Below are 21576 nucleotides of genomic sequence, written 5' to 3'. Positions count from 1 at the left end.
TATGTTTGGAAGTTTGGCTGCATAATATGTATCTCTAGGGAAATAATTAACTTGGTCTAATTAAGAAGAACCTTAAAATGAGACAGAGAAGAACTTCATAATGGAATTTTATAATGCCCACAGTTGTCCATCAAGTGAAAAGAGACCCCACCAACAAGTGTGTGATCCCTTCTGTCAAGTGTGGGACCAACACATGTGTGGTCTGTCAAGTGTGGGCCCAACAGGTATTGGATCCCTTTTGTCAAATGTGGGGCTATCAGGTGTGTGATTCCTTCTGTTAAATGGGGCTAGCAGCTGGATCTGGGACTTAGAAATATGCATACCAGGCAACAGAGTCAGGGACAGTTCCCTCTCCAACTCTTAGGGAACCCCCATGAACACTAAGCTGCACATCTTCTACAAATGTGTTAGGGGCTGAGGCATGCTCTTTAGTTGATGATTCAGTCTCTGTGTGACCCTGTGGACTCAGGCCAGTTAATTCTGTAGGCCTTCTTGTGTTGACCCCCTTTCCATAGCTGTACTGCCTGGCTGGGTCTCAGTGGGAGAGGATGCACTGTGACCTGATGTCCCAGGGCAGTTTGGTACCTAAGGGGTCTTTCCCTACTCTGAGAGAATGGGAGAGGGTAGTGGGAGGGGGGATTTGTGAGGGTGGGGCTGGGAGGAGAGGAAGGAGGAGGGAGGAGGTTGGTTATTGGGATGTAAAGTGAATAATTAATGAAAAAATATGGATGTCATTGTGATCTTGACAAGGCCAGCCACATTAAGATTGGTGGATGGATGAGAGCAGTGATTGCTGCAGACTTGAGGCAAAGTCCCCCAACTGATTGAGAGGCAGCAGACAGAAATTTGGAGACTGCTGGAATGGAATGGATGGAAAGCATCTCCTAGGAGTAGATATGCTTAGGGAATCAGGGAAAGATACTTCAATTTTCTGGCCCTTTTCTTTGAAAGTATGGCTTCATAGGAAAGTCCAAATATATTCATTAATATACAGTGTGTATGGAGAGCCTGTGTATCTCAATCCAGTTTTCCCGAAGGTAACAACTTGCATTTCTATAATAAAATGTCAGACCCCAAACCCATAGGGGTTGCGATAATTCCCAGATGAAGATGCTTGTTTATGTGTGTTCTGTGTAGTCACACATCTAAATAGATTTGTGTGACTACAACCCATCTATTTGTATGACTATATGCTCAATCAAGATCTAGACTTTTCCATCATGAAATACTCCTATACAGAGTTGTATACTGTGTTATCTTTGAGATCTGGCCACTGGGCTCACCATAATGTCCTTGGTAAACATCTAAGCTATTACTGTATCAAGGTATACAAAGAGACTTGATGAAAGACTTCAGAGCAATTTCCAGGTCTGCGCCTCTATAGAGAACTGCTACAAACCTCTGGAGATGGGTTTTGGTGGAAACATAAATTTTCTGGGACAAATGCCCAATAGCACAATTTCTGGAGTATATGTTAACTGCATCTTTCATTTTATAAGGTACCACCATGACTTTTCCCAAAGTAGCTGTACAATATGTTGTTACAAGCAATGTGTGAGTGCCCCAGGATCTCCACTTTTATGTTAACTAATTTTTTTGTCATTTCAGCCATTCTGATGTGCGTGTCAGGAGAAATATCATTTTTTAACTTAAAAAATAGTGTTTATCCAGATAAATTTTTAGATAGTTAAAAAAGTTGTTCAGAATTTTGGTGATAATTGTATAATACTGCTTGCCACAATAGCTACTTCAGTTACGTGGCATTTTGTAAGTTTGAACATCCAATAGTGTCAAATTCCAGGCTAGTAAAAGGGGCAAATATCTTGTGTTTGCCACAGATCCCTATCTGTGTCGCCTGTACTAATAATAGCCAATGGCTACCTCTGATAGAGCTGCCTTAGAGGAATGTCTCATTCACCCCAGAAATACACATCTGCTAACTAACTAGGTACTACTTTCTTCAGCCTCTAGGGTGCAGTATATACTGGTTAGCAGCAACCAAGCAGTTAAAATTTGGGTCTTTGCCGGGTGGTGGTTGCACATGCCTTGTTGTCTCTTGTGAGACTATGCCAGGGCCTAGCAAACACATAAGTGGATGCTCACTGTCAGCTATTGGATGGATCACAGGGCCCCCAATGGAGGAGCTAGAGAAAGTATCCAAGGAGCTAAAGGGATCTGCAGCCCTATAGGTGGAACAACATTATGAACTAACCAGTACCCCTGAGCTCTTGACTCTAGCTGCATATGTATCAAAAGATGGCCTAATCAGCCATCACTGGAAAGAGAGGCCCATTGGACACGCAAACTTTATATGCCCCAGTACAGGGGAACGCCAAGGCCAAAAAGTGGGAGTGGGTGGGTAGGGGGGTGGGGGAGAGGGTATGGGGGACTTTCAGAAGAGCATTGGGAATGTAATTGAGGAAAATACCTAATAAAAACTATTTAAAAAAATTCCACTTGGGAGGCAGACAGGTGGATTTCTGAGTTTGAGGGCCAGCCTGGCCTACAGAGTGAGTTCCAGGACAGCCAGGACTACACAAAACAAAACAAAACAAAACAAAACAAAACAAAACAAAACAAAACAAAAAAACAAACAAACAAAAAAACCATGTCTCGAAAAACAAAAAACAAAACAAAAATCGTGTCTTTGTGATTGATTGATTATTCATTTATTTGTCAAAGAGATGGAGAATATCTGATCTCAAAGTGCCCAAATGTTGATACTGGCTAATAATATTAAGTACATTGAGCTGAACAACAAAATTTAGGACAGAATAAACTGTTTGGAACCACAGGGGAAATATATATATCTGTACAAATCAATGTAAAAAGAAATGATACAATTCTTTTTCCCACAGGGTCATGGCGACTGTATATATTTATGCACATATAGTATATATTTATGCATATATTTATATGAGATATGATATATTCTAAAGATGTGGAAATCTTGAAAGAGCACCAGGAATAGAATTGTGTTTCAGAAATACATAGTCACACCTTGAGTAGCTGTATATTCTGTGGTTGGTGACATACACCTTCAACTCTGTCAGCTCCTGATTTATGGCAGACCAGTTAAAGCAGAAGTGATGGGTGTGACTATGCACTTCTGAAGTGCAACTCTGTTAAGAAAACTTAGAACATGAGAAATACCAATAACCTGATTCATGCTTGCCATATCTCCATGAGGTAATTTCCAGTGTTAGGGATCTCAGAAGTGAGCTGAACCCCGAGGAATTTTCACCTGCATGCATAAGAGTATGGAAGGTCATAAACAGAAAAATCCTTGCAAAAAAGCAGCAACTCAGAAAGGAATATAATTCAAGTCTTTTCTATGAAAAGATGGTTGAGAGTGTATGTGTTAACACCTCGGGGAACATTGAAGGCAGAACTATGGGTAATGGCTTTGGGGATAATGGTATAATAGTTTTTCTTAATGTAAATGGAAGAGGCAAGATATTAGGAATGGTTCCATGGATAAGAGGAAAAACCATTGTATAATGAAGGCTACTTGGTAAAACAAACGAGGAGGATAGAATGTTCATCTCTGAAGAAAAAAAAAAAAAATAAGCGCTGACATTCACAGAGCCAGTACTAAGCAAATGCTATGAGCTTGATCAATAGGACTTCAGGGAGTCAGTCAGGCCATGGTGTGGAGAATTTGTTGAGTTTGCAGAAGCATGAGGAGGTAAGATGATAGGGGACAGGGGGCATGTGAGTTTTCTCTGACATCAGGAATTCTTTGCATGAATAATAAAATGGATCCATCCATATTGTAGACAGAATTGTTACCCAGAAACCTGGAAATCATCTCTATCCTCGGGTTAAGGTCTTAACCTATGTTAGAAATACCTTTCCTTGAGCATCTTCCTAGACAAAGAACCGAAAGGAAAACAGCCGAAAGCTTAAGGAGTTCAGGGTAGGGGTACTGTGCCTTGTAAGAAAGAACAAAGGAAAATCTGCAGAAGAAGAAATATCAGTCACTTCAAGGCTTTGTCCATTGAGCCTTTTACTGAGTTGGACATAAAAAAAGAAAAAGAAAGAGAAACGAAAAGAGGAAAAAAGAAGAAAAAAGTGTTCTGCCCAGAATAATGTCAGCCTCTGGATTGACAACTGTTCTCTACCTGTTTGGGCTAAGTTAGATAAAATGAGGAAAATGATCCATTACAGTCTATTACCATACATTTAAACTTTGTAGTTAGTGTATTCTGTGTGGCCAAAAGCTCATTGGTGTTCAAGAGGTAAGTGACTTTATAGGTTAACACATCTTTACTTTTTAATATGTATTAGCTTTGAATGAGAAAGGAGCAAGGAGAGTTTCTCTCACTGCTGATTCGTCCTTTATCTTTCACTAGCTTTAGACCTGGAAAGCATCAAGTTGATGCCAGCAGTTTTCTCTGGTTTTGCAGCCAGTTTGAAGTCCTGCTATTGGCTCATCTTTGACGGAAGATTGGCAAGCCCTAACCTGTCCCTCTTCGTTTACAATGTAGCAGTGACCAGCAGCTGAAGGGGCATACTGAATTGTTACCTTGTGAATGTTCTGAGTGCATCTTTTGAGAATCTGCTTTCTCCCTTATTGCCTAACTCCTGGCCTACCATGACAGACTCTAGACACTTCATTACACTCTTGACTGTAAGGTTCACAAAACAACAGCAAGAGGGGAGGAAGAAAGAAACAGGATGAGATAGGGATACACAACCTTATTTTGATGAAATCACTAAGTCAAAAAAAAAATAGCTTGATGCTGTCCCCAAAGTTGTGCAAACTTTTCTAGGAACAACTGTTGTGTGTAGTTTTATGCTCTTCTGCCTTTGCTCTGGGAGGTGACCGTACTACCAGCCCCCACCTGTCTCCCCTTGAATCCTTGGACAAAAGACACACACACACACACACACACACACACACACACAGTTTGCCCAATACCTGCCTGGAAAAGTATGCCCTTAATAACATTTTTATCTCTGCTCCTCCCACCTATCCTAAACTAAAGTGGCTAGTCCCACCTAGCCCCTTACTAACATCCCTGACCACCTGCCTGCAGCAGTGACCATAGGCTCCGTCGGAGACCTCACATGACTGCTGTCTTCTTCTCCCTCCAAAGCATGGCAGAAAAACCCTCTCCTTCCTTGTGTCTGCCTTTTCCTCCTGAGACCCAGGAGTCCCACCTGTACCATCCACCAGCAGATAGTCCCTAGCTTTCTTTATTAACAGATCAAGAACCAATTAGGGAACAGGACCTTGGCATCAGAACTGCCCCCTTCCAACAGCAGTATGGCATTATTTCATGAATGGTCCCCTTCTGTCAAACATTCTAGTACCAAAGTTTTATTCCATATTCACAGCTAAGGTGTGACCCCTGTGATAAAACTGTATGTTGCACTTAGATGTTTCAAACATGCCTTAGCAAATGTATTACCACAGAAAGAGTATTCTTTTTAAAGCTAATAATGATTCAAACAAAACACATAAACTAAACAATAAACTTCAGCCCACTATTGGTTAGATTAATGACTCCATTTGTAGCATTGCCTTTATGTAATGAAGCTAATTTTTTTTTCATGAAGCTACTAATACTTTGACAAATGATTATCTGTTCAGACTTAATCCTTATTCACAAAGAATGAACGTAGATGCAACATCGAAGGCAGATTGTAGTTGTTGGTGCTGATTATTCAGCATATTTTGATGTGCCATGATTTAAAAATACTTTATTGTGCTCTTTATATCCTCTCAATTAGAGGAAGAAATGAATTCTTGCCACTAAACATTAACTAGGCTTTAAGACAGAATAAGCTAAGATTTTAGAATGTCTAACAAAATTATTTATTGCAGGACTATTTAAAAATTACAAATGTGACCCTGGGTTCTATCCATATGGCTATTTTTATAAACTCTTACAGACTAGAAGACTCCTCCCCCAAATATGCCAGGCTTAATTTTCTGCTTCACAGAGCACAGCTAGTGTGCTAGCAAGGCCCTGTGACATTTTCCACAGCTCGCATTGCCAACCACTAGAAGCCTGTGGCAGTTCTTAATCTATAATATACAAGCTGACAATTGGTGCAGAGAGGTTTATGTAATTCTTGCTAATAGTTCTCACTGGTGATTACATCACCACCAGAGAATCATAAAGGCTGAACTGGTGAAAGCTGAGAAGTTGACACTTTCTTCCCAGGATGAGCCCCGACACACCCCTTCAACTCTCTGCTTCACAGACTGCTTGCAAAACAACCTCTGATTTTTTTTTTCTAAATGCCAAGAATAATAAAGCACTTTTGTTGAGTGTGCTGCCTCTGGTGTGTGTAAAGGCTGTGATTTCAATCATCAGTATTTCTACTAAATGGCCTATGTTCATTCCAATGTCTTCCAAAGAGTATCAACTAATAAAAGAATGGCATGCCTGCATTTTAAAGATGTGATAATCAGATCAAATCTATAATCTGAAGAATTTATGATGACAGCAGTCAGAGTCAATGGAATTGAAGAACTTAATGTATTGTATGGGCAGAATATAGTTCAGGATAGAGTTCTCTGCAGTGTCATGGTCACAAATATATATGTGCCACCAAAGGCTGTTAAAGGTTGAGGGAAATGTGGTTTTTCAAATAGTAGCACTTTGGTATCTTCATCATGTTCTAATACCTATAAATGACTCTGTGTGTGCACAGTAGTAACTCATTTCCCTGGCAGTGTGCTGAAAAGGGATTCTAAATAAATCAACATTTTAGCCAGCTGGAACAGGTTTACATAATCAAATTCAATATTATATTAATTTATATGAAAATTATCAATGTTTTGTTGTTTCTCTCTTACCTTCGATGTGGTATTACCTTTCAAAATTAAAGAATGCGTATGTTGACATCTGTCCATGTTAAGATACTGCCTTAGAGGCCCTCTTGGTAGGATAGAGAATCACAAGAACCCGGAGCATCTTACACTCTGTTGGTTGAAATTGTTATCTGCATGACTGAAACTCGTATTTGTTTGTCTGTGACAGATTCAATTATTTTTCTCAGTAGACTACGAAGTCCCCAAGGGAATGTGTATGATATGTAGAAAAGAAGGCCTCTGCAGAAAAAGTTAAGAGTGGGTATCATTTAAGAAACTCAATTCCATTTAGTTCAGTTCATTCAAACTCACTGGTTGGTGACTGGAGAAGACATCATCATCAGTAAATGCTGCCATTTTATAATTATGCAAGAGCAGTGTGATTGCGTTTACGCTTCAAATCTGGAAAACAACTTTTGAAAGGACACAATTCCTTCAAACTTTGTACCTTCACCAAATGTCAACCCCTTACGTAACTATGATATAATTATAAAATCATGAATATTGATGTTACTTATAGACTGCTTCAAATGTTGCCATCATGATATACTTGTTATATTTCTTGGCTGTCTTGGGTTTTTCAATTATTCTCATGGCTCCCCCCTTCTGTGACTTAGTGAATTCCCTGAGACCTTTTCTTTCTTAACCTTGATGTTGTAAGAGTGCCAGCTATTTGCTTTGAAGAATATCCCTCAATTGCTGCGCAAAGTTTTCCTTTCTGGCTAAATTCGAGTTGTTTGTCCTTTGTCTGACTATCATGGAAGCTACGGGGTGTGGTCTCAGGTGGCTCTGGAGGCCCAGGGAGATGAAAGTTACTCACCTGGTTGATGTGGAGAGTGTCATTTCTTTTTCACTGCCAATTTACATTTTTCCTTCTCTCTTGGCTACTAAGTATCTTGTGGGAAGGTCACCTGGAACTATCTAATATCCTATTTACTCATTTATTTCCCCTTACTTCTTTTAACACCCAGAAATTATCTCTGCTTTCAAAACAATTGATAATGTTTATGGGAATGTTATTTTCTTTCACATTATTCTTTCTGTGCTTTTCCACGTGAATTCTACACAGAGAATGAGTTAGTTCATCCTCACACATTCAGTCGGTGACTTATCTATAAAACAGACTTTGGGTATTTATTTTATTCTGCGCACACTGCTCTGGACTGGGCCACAGTTAGGTTCGTTCCCTTGTTCCTGTGATATGATGATATGCTATGGACCTCTGAGCTCTGGCTCACTCTCAGCACCACAGTCTTTGCAGTCTTATCTTGCTTGTTTCCCTCCTCTTGTTCATCCCCATTACATACCCCAAATCAACTGTTCCCTCTGAGATCCTCCATTCTTTTGCCTGAGGTGAGATCACTGAAAACCAATGTGCTCACTGCACTGCAGCCACTGACTGGAGAGAAAATGTGTAACCGTAGACATGCGCCAAGAAGCACACGACTCTGCAGGTCACCATGCTCATGTGAAGATGCACGTTAGTGTCTTACTAATGGCACCACAGAATGCTTTCTAAACAGTTCCCTTTCATTACGTGCACCAGCTTTTAGAATATCACTAGGCTATGTTTACTGTACAAAGTGATGTGGTATTTGGCATTTTCACAGATGCTGTTTCCTTGCTCACCTCCATCCCTCGGGTAGCTCCTCTCTTGTCAGCTCTCGCTACACCTGATCTTGGCCTATCTCTCCCCAAATATTAACTTTCTATTTTCAGGCATCTTGTTATTGACTTACACATGTTTAGTTGTCACTCTGAGTGTGGTTTGCTTGATTAATTTAATGATAACCAGATCTTTTTATTTGTCTCCAAATGATGTCATTTCTTCTTCTCTATGGCTAAACAAAACTCTGTTAGAAAGAAAGGAAAGGAGGGAGGGAGAGACAGAGAGATGGAAGGGCATAGGGAATGAGGGACAGAGGGACAGAGGGAGGGAGAAAGATAGAACCCAAAGTTTCATTCAGTGATAGACATTGGAGCTGATTCTGTAATGTCGGGGTTACCAACAGTGGTGGATTGGCATGCATGTATATCTGAGGAATGGTGACTTGGGTTTCTATAATTATATACCCAATAGTGGAGTAGACAGATCATACAGTAACTTTTGAATGCTTTTATTTTTATTTTAGTTTTGATTTTTAAAAAAGGTATTTTAACCTACAATTCTACAACAATGCATAAAGCTTCCTTTTCTCATATACTTTCCAATATTTATTTATTTTTTGTTTTTCTCATAATAGCCATTCTTACAGATAAGGTACAGTGTCAGTGTACCTTGAATTTTGCTGGTGGTGAAATGTGTTGAGCATTTATTTTAATACACATATGTTCATATGTAATACTTTTTTGAACTGTTGATTTACCCATTTGTTGGTTGGGTGTTTGGGGGATGGGTACTTCAGTTTGGGGGGATATATATTATTTATTATTCAATATATTAAAGATTGATCCACTATCAAATATCTGGTGGCCACAGAATTTCTCATATTCTATAGGTTGTCTCTCCACTCTCCTGGTGGCTTCCCATACAATCCCATTCAGTAAATTCTTGTTATTAATTTTTTGGACTAGTGGTACTCACTTCAGAGGTCTTTGCCTATGCCCACACTGTAAAGGGTTCTCCATTTATTCCAGGATTCTTGGCCTATGCTGTAAAGTGTTTTTATAGAGCACTTTGACAGTGGCATATCTTATACCCAAGTATTTGATCTCTTTTTATAGCTGATTTGTTCAGACTGAGAAACTTCAATTCTTTGTCATAAATACACCTAATCGATTTCACGGGACTCCAATGAATCATAAGGAACGTTCACAGTCTTATTCCACCAGGACAAATAAGTCTTTATTGAGAGTATGGTATGTGTGTAAAGATCTTGTCATTAGACTTGGCATATGTGACATAATAATGTCCCTAAATGTTACTTACTTTGACTCCATTCTTTCTCTAAGTGTGACTGCTTATTTGTAATAGAAGGCACATAAAGGTTCTGAATTTCTGAGTTCTATATGCTATCATATTGGTTGTTTTAATATTTGATGTTTTCTGTTTACCTTGTTCTGGTTCATGTCACCCATGGGTACAGAGGTCTCTTCCTCTTCCTTCCCAATTCAGTGTGTCTGCATGTCTCTTGAAAATCATCTATTTTATCTTCATTTCATAAGGTGTACATAGATGCCTATAGAGTGGTTTCTCATAACTTCATTTCATTTTTTTTCAATAGTTAGTTCCTATGTAATTTCTCATTATTTTTTAATGTCTGACATCTTCATTTTTCTGGACAGTTTTTGTTTTGCTTATTTTGCTAAAGTTCCTTTTTAAACAACCAGGGTATTGATATTTGAGTTCTCTTTTTCTGATTTACTTTTGTTATTCCCTCCCCCCCATTTTTTCTTTAGCTGGAAATATAGTTTGTTATTTTCATCATTTCTTTCACCTATGTAAAGTATTCAATTCATCCACAAAAAAATTCAATGTTTAGATCAAGTAAATTTTTTTTCATGGAAATAACTCATTTTAAAAATGAGTTTATTTTCCTCAAGTGGGGAGGCATAGCAAGGCATTGTGAAACATGTCTGTCATGTCATCTCTGGAGATGGGGACTGGACAATGACATGTTCATGATTAGCAAGTGTTACTTAGCCAAATCCTGTCTCTAAACTAAACTAAACTAAACCAAACCAAACCAAAAAAGTAAAAGTAAAAATAATTAAAGTAAAAACAGAGGGGTTGAAGAAATAAACCAATGAACCAGGGCAGAAGCCAGGCAGACATGAAGCTTCAGATCCACTGATTTCTTGCCATCTGACTGGCACATTCGGAATGTGCTGAGTCTTAGTTTCTTTGTTTGTAAAACAGAAATTAAAATGTCTCTATGAATAGTGAGATGATTTCTAACAAACACCAACCAAAGGCGTTGTACTGTATACTCAGTAAATACCCTCCTACTTCATAGCTTTTAAGCAACAAGAGGCGAAATGGAAAGGAAAGAAGAAGGAAGAGAAGGAGAGAGATTTTGAGATAGACAAGCACAGCAAGTTTCCATTGAACACTACAAAGTGCTTAACTTGGGGCAACTTTATTTTGTTTCACAGGTGTCTGCACAGAACATGCACAGTTCTCCCATAGAGGTCAACTACTTGGCTTGACTGTCATAAAGTGGCAGGAACCCTGACCATATGGGACTCAAAGATCCCACCCTTCATTTTATTCAAAATACAGAGTAGTGCCCTCTTCTTGATACTTGTACTTTTTATTCAGTTTTAGTTATGCATGGCTGGTCAATGGCTAACATATTGAATAGAAAATTCCAGAAATTAATATTTCATAAGTTTAAATTTTCTCTGTTCTGAATAGCATGGTGAGATGTCATGCTGTCTTGATCCATCCTGGATGGAATGAATTATGCCTTTGGCCATGTAAAAAATGTCCTGTGTGACACCCACTTTTGGCTACTTAGAAACCATGGAGTAACTAGTTTCACAGTGTTTGTGACACAAGTAAGATTTCATTTACATAATCATGGCCCAACTCAAGTGAAGTGATACTGGAAGTTTTATCACAGTATAATGTTACAATGACTCTATTATAATAGTAAATTTTAATCTATCACTTTATCTAATGTATAAATTGAATGTAGGTTAATTATGTAAATAAGCAACTATAATAATCATTCACTATTATCTTAGGCATAATGCATCTATTGGGAATGTTAGAATTATTGATATGTTATTTATAGTTAACACATAAAACAAAGAACATTGTTGACTACCCTAGCCTACTTGCTAAAAGATCGGCTCCAGGAGTTGTCTTGCAGATGTATCCTTTAGAGCTGGGCTCTACAACTCTCCATTTTGATCTCTATAGACAGGACATAAACTGAACAGGTTATATCCAGAACATATGCATAAAGACATATATGCATGTAATAACAACTCATGAAAAAAGAGGCCATGAACTTGAGAGAGAGCAAGGAGGAGTATATGGGAGGCGTTGGAGTGAGGAGACAGAAGACAAATGATATTATGTTATAATCTCAAAAGTAAAAGAAATAATGGAAAAATTAGAAATTTCAAGATGTTCAAAAAATGACAAGCTATAACTGCTGTGTGGTTAAATGAGAGCATGCCATGTGGAAAGAACAGCTTTGGCGCTCTGTGAACAGACTCCCATTCTTATTTTTTCTTAACCACCTTCTCTGTTTCAGAAAACTGTGGGTGATACAATTGGGTCACTTCTAGTGACTGCTACTCAAACCTTTCCCTCAAACCTTTCCCTGGGACACTTTCTTCAAAAGACCAGCACACATCCAGCTTGCCCAGATATAAAACCAGATTAATGAAGGTCTTCTAGAAGGGACTACATTAGTCTCACCCGGACTGGTAAGAACTGAACATACCTTTGTATTTAATGTCATCATCTGCTCTGAATTTTTTCTACTTTTTTATTGATTTGAAAGACACATTTCTTTTTAAAAAACACCAATGCATTGGATGATATCTTTATTGGTACTCTGTAGCAAACACTCATTTATTTGAAGGCGTTTTAGTACACACATAAAGTAGACAGAGTTAACATTCACTGTAAGTAGAATTTCCTAACAAGCATTCTTCCTTGTAAAAATGTGGTACAATTTATGAAACCTCTAATTGCTATAGTCTGTGCTGATTTTTACCTCTGTAAAGTCAATGGCTGTAAAATGGGAAAGCAATTTCTCTAAAATTGGCTGTGATGAAAATGTGTGTATTATAATTACTTATATGCAAATTCTTCCCTACCTGGGTTTCCCTCCCCGTTTTGCTAGTATCTATAATTCATTCCCAAATTTCTTTCTTTAGGTTTGATATATTTTGTCATGATATGTAAAACTACCAGATATTCTGATCAAGGTTTACTGTCAGAGAATTGAGGCTGGGAAGAGACAGAGTTGCAACCAGATGGTAGAAGCAGGAATCTTTACTGTAGGGACTCCTGAGGGAGAAGATGAACGTGAATAAAGATAGCGCTGCATCTTCTAGGCACACAGTGGCTTTCTGAGACCAGAAGCCAAGGGGTGAAAACAAGTGATGGCTCATGACATGAAGCCAATGGGTAGCCAGAGGTTAGGACATGGAGGCCATCCAAAGGATTCTCCTCTCAAACATACTAGTTATTCTTCACCTCTTCTCTCTGTTACTCCAGACCTATGTCAGTGCCTGTGAGACATAAATCAGAAAACAACTGACTTTGTAGATAGGGCACAATCTCCTGAGGTTCACATTAATTTACAGTGTCTGGCAATTCTTCATATATTTTATGGGTGACAGCAAGGAATCATTTCCCCAATGTTTACTAGTAATAAAGGCCTGGAAAACGGGACCTGGGAGGTTGAAGGTATTTAAATGCCACGGTTTACAACATGCTGACTGAGAATAAAGTTTCCTGAAACAGATCAAGGATTCTAGTTCCAATGTGGACCCTGCTACCTTCTGGGCATGACTTCTGGGAAGTTTTGAAAATTAAATAAACTAATATATAAATAGAGTCTAATAGTAGGTCTGATAATAATGTTCAATAGATAGGCATTATTTTATAAAGTCAATGTACAAATATTTAAAATAATGTTTTAGGCTAATTAATCTTGTTCTTACTTTCTTCTATGAAGACCTATGTTTCTCGTCCTGAAACTCTACTATGATACATATGTTTAACTTCCAATAGCAGTTGGAACACATTACTAGAGTTCTCTAGAGTATTACTGATTGGGAACTCTTAAATATGCTGAAAATATGCCTAAAGTCTATTAAAGCTTAAGTTTTTATCACCCTTCCTGTCACTGTTCACATCTTGATTTACTGAGCAGAGTATCGAACTTTTCTAAGTCCCCTTGTCTTTGAAACAAGAACAGTAGGTTGTTTATCCCAAACCCCACGAATAGTAAATGTTACAAGGCAGAGGGCATGGCACCGAATTAAGGCATTCAGGTTAGGCACAGTGACTATTAACTATCCTCATTGTTATAAGTGTCCTTCCTTAGTGCCTGATCAGCCCCCTCTGCCGTGATTGCTCATGTGGTTACTCTACTTGGTTTTACTGAAGTGTAGGTCTCATGTAGCTTAGGCTACTCTCCCACTGCAGGTGTTTGTGGTCTAACAGTTGTTGCAAGCCTTTAATCTGTGAAACCAAAAGCATAATGTCCCATACTGGTTTTTGAAACATTTGAAATTTAGCTTTTGAAACATGATGCTTCACCATCATTTAAATCCCCTAATGCTAGATATGTTCAGCTTAAGCAAGAAAAAAAAAAAAAAAACAACTCATCTTGTGGTGCTACTTAATCATCTGTATGGAAAATTACTTCCAAATGTTATCACTTCCAGGGTTAGTTATAAAACATTGATTTTTTTAAAGTCACCTTACACTTTGTTTCTTAATGGTAGATTTTTCTGATTCTATCCGTATTCAGAACATTGAGACACTGACTCAGTCTTCCAACTCATATGCTAAACAGTCAGTAAGCAGAGTTCCACCACCTTGTGCAATCCTTCCTCTAATCCTTTGGTGTGGCCCTCTATTCTGTCTGCATGGTCTTGAAGACCGGAATCTGGCTGGGTATTCTAACTTTAATGCCAGCTCTCCTGTTGTTTAGGATTTGCCACCACAGATGTGTTCTAGGAAGCTAAGAACCTTCAGTCCACATTTCATACATCATACAAAACTGAGTAAAGGAATTTGGGGAAACAATAAAATCACATTTTAGATATTTTTTCCTTCCATTTGATGTTTTATATTTGTTTCCAGTACAATTTTAAGTAAATTAGTTACAGGAACAAGTGGTGGTAGGAATGATATACTATATCTCCAAAGATGTATCTTGACATTTGTGGCTAAATATTAAATATAGTAATCTTCAGTAGTGTTAACTCACTTGTTTATGTGATCTGGGCCTATGCCAGATTATTTGTGACAAGAGCAATGAGTTAAATTATTTCATCAAATCATATAGAACCAAGTAGATCATAAACTCTTTCAGTGTAGGCAATAAGGATGCATGAAATCAGCTGCACAGTATAACTATTTTCAATGAAAAAATAATCTCATTAGTTTTAGATATATTAAAATATTTATTTACAAATGTTTAAAATGTAAAATTTTATAGAGTATATTTTATCTATATTACTAAATCTACTCTTTTATGTTCCTAAAATATAGATGACTAATTTAATTAAAAGATTCTGGAAATACCAAGAATTAGGGGATACCACCATCAACATCCTAAAAACACTCATTGCCAAAATTAGGGACTCAGCACCAGCTATATTCAGAGATATGACTTGTGGGTCCATTTTAATTCCGTAGACTGAAGAAGAAAATTCATGTTCAGTAATTTAATTCAGGAGATGATTTGAGATGAGTTCAGTTTGAGGATTTTTTTTTTTAACATGATGAATAAAGCAACTTTCTCAAAGTCATACCATCAAGAAATGGGAAGAGAGACAGGCACAGAGATGGAAAGACAGAGAGATGAGGAGGAGTAAGTATGCAAACATCTAACTTTGATCAACACCAAATTTTCGCACCTTAAGCATCGTAGCGTGCTTTTCATTTCAATGATCTATGAAAGATCCTGAGACAAGAATTTCCTCCCTTCCGAGGTCCAAGGGAAACCTTTCTTGAGTTTTATATCTGACAGGAATATGTTAATAATCAGTTTCTCAAACACCATGAGCAAAATATTGTTTCTGGAGAAGACTGGAGTAGGCAGAGTAAGACGGGAGAAGAGATGCAAGAGAGACTCTTACACCACTGGAATGACTTTCAAGACATCCTACTCTGTCTTCTACAAACAAAAACTCAACTACTGTTTTGCTTCTCTAGAGGAAGAAAAACGTTTCAGATCATTGGTTAATGTAAGTTTTAGATGGTTAAATTATTATGCCTTTCACTGCATCCATTTTTATTCAGTATTGATACTGACTTCTGTTATGCCCACTGATAATCCAATTTTCTTATTAAGGTGCTAAATGTGATCCAACCTCTCCACTCCATGAGATCCTGCACATCCTTTCTGACATGATATGTTTCATGACCCTCCCACCCAGGCACATTCCTTAATCTACCAGATCGGAGTTGTTTCCCACATTCAGTTCCCACTGCTTAATCTGACCTCCCCTGACTGCACGACAGCCAAACTCAAGGCTTCTGCCAGTACCTGCCATGCCTGTCCTCCAACCCACAGGCCACTCATATGTCACACCCAAGGTCTCTCTACCCAACTGTCCACTCCAACTCTCTAGGCGTAGATACAGACTCGCATCCTGCATAGCAGCTCATTCCCTGCTGTCCCTCTGACTCCATTCACCGACAGCCATGCAAACCTCTAGACTCAACTCCCCTGCTCATCTTCTCTTCTGCCCTAACCAGCTCTGTTTAAATCAGATATAGAAGTAAAAAGAGAAGTCCATATGCCCAGATCCCATTGCAGACATACAGACAACTTGATAGATCAAGCCAATATCTTCCCTCCAAATTCTACCAGTAATATTTACCTATATGAACTCCAGGACATGTTTTTGGGTTTTTTGATTTTTTTAACCATAAACTTCATCAAAAAATTTTAAGAAATTGAAAGAAGACACAAAAAGTAGCTCATTGAAATTAAGAAGAAAGAATATAAAGAAAATATATGCCCAGGTGATTCCCAGGAAAACATAAGGCCGATGGAAATGACAAAGACAATTCATGCCTTGAAAAAGGGCACACAGAAGAGGACTCAAGCTGAAATGAAAATGGAATTAAAAATGTAATGGCCAAGTAGAATGGCTGATGCAGAAGACAGAATATTAGCACTCTAAGGTAGAATATCTAGAACAACTTAGCAAAAATCATGAGGTTTTTAAATACAAGAAAGGGACACATAGGAGTATGGGACACTATATAAAACCAAACCTTCAAATCATAGATAAAAATGAGGGAGAAGATACCCAAGTCAAGGGCATAGATCAGCTCTTCAACAAGATCAGAAAAGAAAATTTCCTCAAACTAAGGAAAGACTTATAAACATAAGACGTGCACAAACACCAATAGGAAAAAGCAGAACAGAAAATTTCCACAGGATACCATAATTACAACACTCATTATGCATAACAAAGAACATATAGTGAAAGCTGCAAGAGGGGAAAAAAAGCAAGTCACAAATAAAGGAAAACACACTGGAATGACAGCTGATTTCTTAATGGAAGCTTTGAAAGCCACAGAAACTAGAACAATGCATTACAAGTTCTAAAAACTCATGGCAGTCAATCTAGACTGATAGATATATCTAGCAAAATTATGTGCCATAATTGAAAGGGGAAAACGTTCTGCCATATAAAAATCCTATCTGTCTGTCTGTCTGTCTGTCTGTCTATCTATCTATCTATCTATCTACTATTCATCCTAAAGCAAATACAAGTAATATTTCATGCTAAAGAGATAAATGGACATATCCAAGAGACAGTGGGAAGAAATACAAAGCCTTAATTATTAAATCACAAAGTACACTGAGAACACAAAAACACCACCAAAACTCTACCACATGATGAGCACAGTTAATACATTTCAATAATGATTTTAAATACATGACTACCCACCATGACCAAGTTTATTTTATCCCTAAATTTCAGACATGGGTCAACATACAAAGTCAATGAATGTAATAATACATATGAATGGACTTAAGTAAAGATTTATATGACCATCTCAATAGATGTAGAAAAAAGTCTTTAATAAAATTCAACAAGTCTTTAGGATAAACTGAACTAGAGACTGTAAGGCTAGAAGGAGCATACCTAAAATTAATAAGATATATATATATATATATATATATATATATATATATATGAAAATTACACAGCCAATAGCAACCTGAGTGAATAAAAAGGAACTTGAGTGAATCCCACTGAATTCAAGAATGACATAGGACTGGCCACTGTCACTCCTTTTCAATACTGTTCTTGAAGCACTAGATGACGTGATAAAACAAAAGCAGGGTATGGGTATCAATGGAAGACAACCAGGGAAATAAGAAGTCTATCCCTGTTTCCAGATAACATGATACTATACATTAGAGATATCAAAAGCTCTACCAGAAAATCATCTAGAAATGATAAATAAATTCAGCTATATGACAGGATAACCATTATGCTTGTGCAGAAGTCAATGGCTTTTCTTTTAAACCCACAACAATCATACAGAGGAGATCATAAACATATTTTCATTCACAATATCTAGAAATAAATCTAACCAAGGAAAATATGGCCTTGACAATGAAAACTTTCAATCTCTGAAGAAAGAGACAGGGAAAGACACTTGGAAATAGAAAGGCATTCCATGCTCATGGGTTAGTAGAATTAATATTGTGAAAATGACTACCAAAAGCCATTTACTAGGTCAATGTCTGTGTGTGCATGTGTCCCTGGCCATGTCCAGACCCAGTTCTTCTCACATGGAGGGCAAAACCTCTAACACTAAGCCTCTCCTAACCCCAGTGGATTCACTTTCTAGGCATGATTGAATATTAGAGTAGTTTTCTTTTTCATATCTTTCTAATGCATCATTGGATAAAACAATTTAGTTTGACAACATATTTTTTATGTTGGCTATATAAAAATAGTCCGTGTATGTTGCTATTGACAGTGCTACATGGGGACTCTTGTTAAATTCATGTTAAAGGTATAAATACAGAGTTCTATTCAGTCCTTTATAGAATTCCAATGAAAACCATCTCGTGTGGACACTACATTATACATAGTAGTTTATTCTGAATGGAAATTACATGTCTCTTCTGTCTAGTTTTACATGGTTGGCCTCACAGTAGATCTTACATAATCAGAGTACATGTTTAGCTTTGACTCTCAACATATTAATATTAAATATTAAATCCATGTTGTTTGGCTGAGTGTTGAAGGTTTAGAAATCCATAGCATTGCTATCTGTGAAATTTTTGGTATCCATGAAGACTTGGCTGGCCTCAGATTCACTATGCACGCCAGACTGACTTTGAACTCAGAGATCCAACTGCTTCTACTTCCCATGTGCTATAATTACAGATGTGCACCACTATGTCTGGCTTTTGTCAATGGAAATTTAAACAATAATTTTAAACAAAGAATCAGCCTGTGATTTTAGTAGATCTGATAATAAATATATTTAATGAAATATAAGTATATGGTAGTAAATTTATTATAATAGGAGATATTTAAATATAGAGAAGCATGCTCTGTCTTAGACTCTGACCCAGTCCAGGGATTGCTAATCAGTATACTTGACAGACAATACCAGACAGAGACAAGATCACCTGGCTGCTGTAGATATCACCAAGGCAAGGTATTTTGCCACACTGCCCCCTACCACACAGAGCATCTCTGTGGGAAACCTTTTACTGGAGCTATTGTTTCCTCCACAGCCCACAGGGTAGAGATGTCCTGATGGCATTTCAGTCTTTAAAGGTTGTTCCTCATATTGATTTTTAGATGTCCCAAGGGCATATGGAGAAAGCACATTTTCTTCCAGAAGAAGCTTTTTTACCTTGGCCCCTAAGGTCTCCATGCGCCTAGCCTCATCAGGGTAATTGGCAGACAGGGATCAATATCTGAAAACAGTGAGAACAGAGCCTTATTTCCCATTCCTGGACAACAGGGAATCTGGCAATAACCATTGGCCTCCAGTTTCCCCCAGCTCTGCTTTGCCTCCTGCTACCTGGTAGAATGGCATAAAAAAAAAATGTTTTCTATAACAAAAAGCAAAAGTGAAAGGTATATAGAATTGATGAGCTTCCAGTTTTAATGCCTGAACCATATTATTATATTGCCAGCAGGAAACGTATAGATATAAATGAAAGTGTGTCCCTGAATTATTTAGGCTGATGAAGGAGCTGGTGATTTATGGGTGCCTAACCCGAGTCTTGTCTGAGCCTAATCTCATGGGATTATAAAAGCAATCTGTATTAGTCAGTGTTTTGAGTCACTGTGAACAAATACTAGAGAAAAGGAACTTACATGAGAAATATTTGTATGGCTCACAGTTCTACCATCCATTATGGCTCAGAGGGTGGTGGAATAGAGTAGAAACAGAGAAGGAGAAATGCAGGAGGAGGTGCTGCCAAGATAGGTCTCCAGCAACACAACTCAGCTTCTACTTCCGTACGCCTGGGACCCTCTCATACTTCCCAGGATCTCTTGTTCAGCAAGAGATTACCCATTCATTATATTAGAGCCCCATAAGCCTACTTCGTTCTGTAAACAGCACCGCAGACCACCCCTTTCTCCAGCCTTCTCTCACCCCAAAGCAGTGAGAGTTCAGAATAACCCACCTCACCATTGGTCTGTAGCATGTTAAATGAGGGCTGTCTTTAATAATTGGGCACTCGGGGCTGTATATACACTGTTGAGCTTGTGTAGTGAGTTATGGTTAGAAAAAATTTCAAATACACAAGCAGGTAAGACATCTTTGAAGTCCTGCTTTCAACTTGAGGCTGTTTATATCTAATAAATATCTCAATCAGTGATTTCGTGGACTGGAAACTGTTGTGCAGGTGACTGTAGTAGGAAATAATACATTTGCCTAATAATCTATGAAGTTATTCTCTTACCTTATATTAAGAAATACTGCTCTCCCTGATCTAAGGTTATCTAACTCTTTATTCATTCAACTCTGACCTATGTCATCATTTCAAACGATATAAACAGCCATTTGTACTTTCCTTGTGAATTTCCAGAGACATGCTGCTATGATCTGCTATGTTGCTATGCTTACTCATTACTATCCGCAGTCCTTAGGAATAATAGGTGAGCGATATAAAGGACTGTGAATGATGGATGGATAAACATAATTGATGCGCATGGAAAGGGCCATTTAACAAGCCACTGTTACAATGAATAGGAATAGACAATATTTTTACATTTCAAATCTAGATAATCCTGTGATAGTTACACTAATGTAATGGAGAGTCATTGAGACCTTCAAGATTCACCTCTCATGCTAAAGACAGTCAGGAAATTGATTTATTTTTTTTCTGGTGACTGTTCTTTATCTTGAATTCAATAGAATGATGAATGAACGTTCTATTTTGTAGTTTTTGACTATTTTAAAATTGCATTGGTGTTTCAAACACACATAATTATAAAAAATCTAAAAAAAAAAAACAAAGAGAAAGTTTGAGGTTGTAAATGAAGTGTGAACTCTGGTAGAAGACAAGATAGAAAGAATGATGCAAGGTACAACATTAAGATAGATTTTCATCCCAAGTGGAAAACAGGGGGAGAGAGCCTGGTCAAAGGAAACAGACAATTAACAACCATTCTGAGTTCTCCTAATAATGTTTTAGGGGGACTATCAGCTTATACATATAATTATTTCATCTTTGATTGAACGGGGTGGTAGTTTTTCTTATTAGTCATGATTGACATTTAGCATCTAATAATACAAAGATTGCTTAGAATGTATAATTCTTGAAGAGGAGTAGAGCTAAGAAATTATCTTAGGAAATGCATGCTTATAACTGTTTTTGCAATGGTTTTAAATTCTATTAGCTATAGTAGATGAAAGTTTACAGATGTAAGTAACTGTTAGCCTCACAGTTTCCCAAATATCAAGTTACAAATCTCTGTCTTTCTGCATTCCATGATAGTTGCATGCTTCATAGATGCTTAAGGCATTTATGACCTGAGATTTAAAAAGGAAAAAGAAATCACTACAATTGTTTAACTACAATTGTTCTTTTAAACTG

General features: G+C 37.6%; 1 protein-coding gene across 5 annotated transcripts in view; it reads left to right on the top strand.

The window, feature by feature from the left end:
* The window catches only part of Dlgap1 (DLG associated protein 1), an 874571-nt gene that overhangs the window by 94931 nt on the left and 758064 nt on the right, over nt 1-21576 (top strand). For all 5 annotated transcript variants that reach the window (XM_029471242.2, XM_021186024.2, XM_085833091.1 and 2 more), the window contains exon 2: nt 12037-12211. The gene's annotated coding sequence lies outside the window, so the exon portion shown is untranslated. The remainder of the gene's footprint in view (nt 1-12036; nt 12212-21576) is intronic.

Source organism: Mus caroli, unplaced genomic scaffold (genome assembly GCF_978045245.1).
Source record: "Mus caroli unplaced genomic scaffold, Mus_caroli_1 scaffold_18, whole genome shotgun sequence".
Taxonomy (NCBI): domain Eukaryota; kingdom Metazoa; phylum Chordata; class Mammalia; order Rodentia; family Muridae; genus Mus; species Mus caroli.
The sequence above is the reverse complement of the archived record's forward strand: the minus strand, read 5'-3'. Positions and strand labels throughout refer to the sequence as shown.